The sequence below is a fragment of the Elephantulus edwardii genome, unplaced genomic scaffold (assembly GCF_000299155.1).
Source record: "Elephantulus edwardii isolate Elephantulus edwardi_28Jun2011 unplaced genomic scaffold, EleEdw1.0 scaffold00136, whole genome shotgun sequence".
Lineage (NCBI taxonomy): Eukaryota > Metazoa > Chordata > Mammalia > Macroscelidea > Macroscelididae > Elephantulus > Elephantulus edwardii.
In genome coordinates, this window is record NW_006399886.1 from 752,296 (window position 1) to 756,289 (window position 3,994).

General features: G+C 41.4%; 1 pseudogene; it reads left to right on the forward strand.

Moving 5' to 3' along the window:
* The first annotated feature begins 3,661 nt into the window (after positions 1–3,661).
* Positions 3,662–3,874, forward strand: LOC102857042 (annotated as a pseudogene).
* The last annotated feature ends 120 nt before the right edge of the window (positions 3,875–3,994 follow it).

A 3,994-nucleotide genomic window follows, 5' to 3' on the forward strand; every position in this document is an offset into this window, starting at 1 on the left:
ATCAATTTAAAGACCGAGATGAGCCTAATTCAAGCCATAGTCTTTCCAGTAATCTGCTATATATCTGAGAATTGGACAGTGAATAAGGATGACAGAAGAAGATTGATGCCTTTGAGCTGTGATGTTGGTGAAGAATATGGAATGTCCCATGGACTGGCAAAAGAAAAAAAAACAGATCTGTCTTGGAGAATAGTGCAGCCAGATCACTTTTTAGAGGCAAGAATGGTGAAACTTCATCTTACATATTTTGGGCATGTTTTTAAAAGGGTTTATTCCTTGGAGAGGGACATCATACTTGGAAATGTGGAGAATTAATGAAGGAGAGAAAGACCCTCAATGAAATGGATTAACAACAGTAATTGCAGCTGTGTGTTCGAGTGTGTTGGAAATGGTGCAAGATAGTACAGGATTCGAATCTGTTGTTCATAGTGTTGCTAAGAATCTTACTCAACTCAGGGGACCATAACAACAACATATCAGGAAAGAAGTCCCTGGGCTGCAAATTATTAAGTACTTGACTTCTGATGAATAAGTAGATGGTTTGAGGGTGCCTTGGAGAGGGAAGAATCCCTGGTGATCTGCTTTCCAAAGGTAATTGCCTCCATGGAGCAGTTCTACTCTGTTCTTATGGGGTTGTTCTGAGTTGTAGTTAACATGAGTGACTGGTTTGAGTTTTTGTTTTGCTTGTTTACTTATTTTAATCTATAAAGTCTAAACAGATAATTAGAAATACAAAATTTGAATTCAGCAGAGGATTCTATGTTGGAGATAATGGATTTATTGGGGAAAGAAAAGTCAATAGAGAAAGTATGATCTCACATATTCTATAGTTATTCAAAGCTCACTGTATGCCAAGTTCTGTTTTAACCATAGAAGAATACATATAGAAGAATACATAGAAGGCAGTGTTATTCTTGTCATTTAGTAATTTAAAGTTTTAGAGGGCAGCTTGTTGTTGTTATGTGCCATTGAGTTGCTTTTGACTCATAGTGACCCCATGTACAACTGTCTTGAATCCTGCTGTATCCTGTGCCAACCTTATTGTCACTGATATACCTTCCCTCATTACCTTAGTCACTGAATCCATCCATCTCATCGAGGGTCTTCCTCTTTGTGTTGTGCCTCCACCCTCCCAATCATGAAGTCCCTCTTCAAGGACTGGTCCTTCCTTGCAATCTGCTCAAAGTATGTGAAACGAAGCCTCAGAATCCTTGCCTAAAGGAGCAGTCTGGTTTCACCATTTATTGACCATGTAAAGGCATTTGACTGTGTGGATCATAACAAACTGTGGCTGACTCTGAAAAGAATGGGAATCCCAGAACACTTGATTGTGCTTATGCAAAACTTATACTTGGACTCGGAGTCATTTGTCAGAACAGACCAAGGAAACCCTGCATGGTTCAAAATTGTAAAGGGTATCCATCAAGGATGTGTCCTATCACCATCTTTTCAATTTATATGCGGAACAGATTTTCCAGGAGGCTGGGCTTTATGAGGAGAAGTGTGGCATCAGGATTGGAGGTAGACTCATCAAAAATCTGGGTTATGCAGATGACACATCCCTGCTTGCTAAAGCTGATGAGGACCTGAAGCACCTGCTGCAGAAGGTCAAGGACTGCAGCTTTCAATATGGATTGAAGCTCAACATCAAGAAAACAAAGATTCTCAGCACTGGGACGATTGACAGCATCATGGTGGATGAGGAAAAGATTAAGATTGTTGACAGCTTTAGTTTGCTTGGCTCTGCAATCAACACTCTTAGTACTGAATTGCACTGGGAAAGTCTGCTGACAGAGACCTCTCCAAGCTATTGAGGGACAACAGTGTTAGTCTGGAGATTAAGGTGTGCTTGATACAGGCCATGGTTTTGCAGTTGCTTGCTATGCATCAAAGAGCTGGACAATGACTAAGGATGATAGAAATAGAGTTGATGCCTTTGAACTTTGGAGCTGGAGAAGAGTATTGAATTTACCATGGGCTGCTAGGAGAACAAGTTTGTCCAGGAGAGGGTGAAGCCAAGCCAATCCTTTGAAGGCAAGGATTCTGAATGTCCGTCTGACGTACTTTGGACATGTTGCAAGGCAGGATCAGTCCTTGGAGAGGAATGTCATGCTTGGTATGGTAGAGGGACATTGCAGAAGAGGAAGACCCTTAATGAGATGGATTGATTCTATCACAGGTAATGGGGATAGGCATGTCTAAGGCAGTAAGATTGGCAAGGGATGAGCAGGATTTAGGGCTGTTGTACATGTACGCAGGCGACTTGACAGCCCGTAACAAGGATGAACCTGTTTGTTCCTGCAGTCCATTATATATTCACTACTGTTCTCCAGCACTGTAACTCGAAGGCATCAATTCTCTATCATCCCTAGTCATTGTCCAGGAGGCAGCATACACAGGTGATTACAGTTGTTATGTGCCTGTAACTCATAACAACCCTATGTACAAGAACCCTAAACCCTGCTCTATCCTGTGCCAGCCTCACTGACTTCGACACACCTACTCCAATTACCCCAATCACTGAATCAATCTATTTCTTCTAGGGTCTTCCTTTCTTAACGCTTTCCCTCTATCCTCCCAAACATGATGTGTCTCTCCAAGGACTGTACAACATGTAAATGTTTCTAGATATACATATAACTTATTCTCTGTAGAATGTTGTGTGCCTACAAGTTGGTTTTGGCTCATAGTGACCTTCCAAAAAGTAGAAGTGCCCCTTTACGTTTAAGCATTAATCTTCATATGAACCAGTAACTACATTTTTTTCTTCTCTAGAGCCACTGAAGATTTGAGTCATTGACTTTTTAGTTAAGAATCAATTCCAGACTTTTCATAAAATTAAAGAAATAAGCAAAACCAAAATAGCAACTAACCAAATAATAGAACTCCATTGCCATTGAGTCAATTCCAACTCATAAAGGCCCTATAGGACAAAGTAGAATTACTTTATAGAATTTCTAAGGCTGGAATTCTAGCAGACTGGCACATCTTCCTCCTGCAAAGTAACTGGGTTTAACCACTGCCCTGTTGGCCAGAAGTTAAACTCTTAACCATTGAAGCACCTTACCTCATAGATTTATTATTAGTTAGATGCCATCAGGTCAGACCAGACTCACTATGACCCTAAGTACAATAGAATGAAACTTTTCCTAATTCTTTCCCATTTTCACAATCTCTTCTGAGCTTCTGCGCTTTGTTGCAATCATTGTGTCACTCATTGAGGGCCTTCCATTCCTTTGCTGACCCTTTACTTTTCCAAGCATGATGTCCTTCTCTTGGTACTGGCCCTTCCCTGATAACATGTTCAAAATATGTGAGACAAAGGCAGACCAACCTTGCTTTTGTGATGCACTTTTGTTGTTGTTGGCCACCAGATTAGGGAGTGTTTAATTGTACCCTAGAACTGGGGCTAGATTGAATGGGGAAAAATCTTCATAGTAGAATTTGTTCTCAGTGATTCCACAGGAGATTAATAGGAGTTCACCTGCTGAATAAAGTTAGTGTAACATGTCAATTTCTGCTAATGGAATGGTAAGTAATTATGTAGGGTTACATGGCCCGTAACGGGGTTAAGAGTATATGAGTCTGCTCTCTTCCACTCTCCTCGCTTCGGGCTGCTGGCTGTCCCGGCTCGCGCCCGCAGACCCCCACACTCGCCGCCATGCCTCGCAAAATTGAGGAAATCAAGGACTTCCTGCTCACGGCCAGGCGAAAGGATGCCAAATCTGTCAAGATTAAGAAGAACAAGGACAATGTGAAATTCAAGGTTCGATGCAGCAGGTACCTCTACACCCTGGTCATCACAGACAAAGAGAAGGCCGAGAAGCTGAAGCAGTCCCTGCCCCCAGGTTTGGCAGTGAAGGAGCTGAAATGAACCAACGTGCTGATTTGAATTGCAATAAAATTTTTAAAAACAAAAAAAAAGAGTATATGAGTCTGGCAAAGTAGTATTCTTCCCTATAATCTGAAGTATTTGCAGGTAGTATGATTGAGA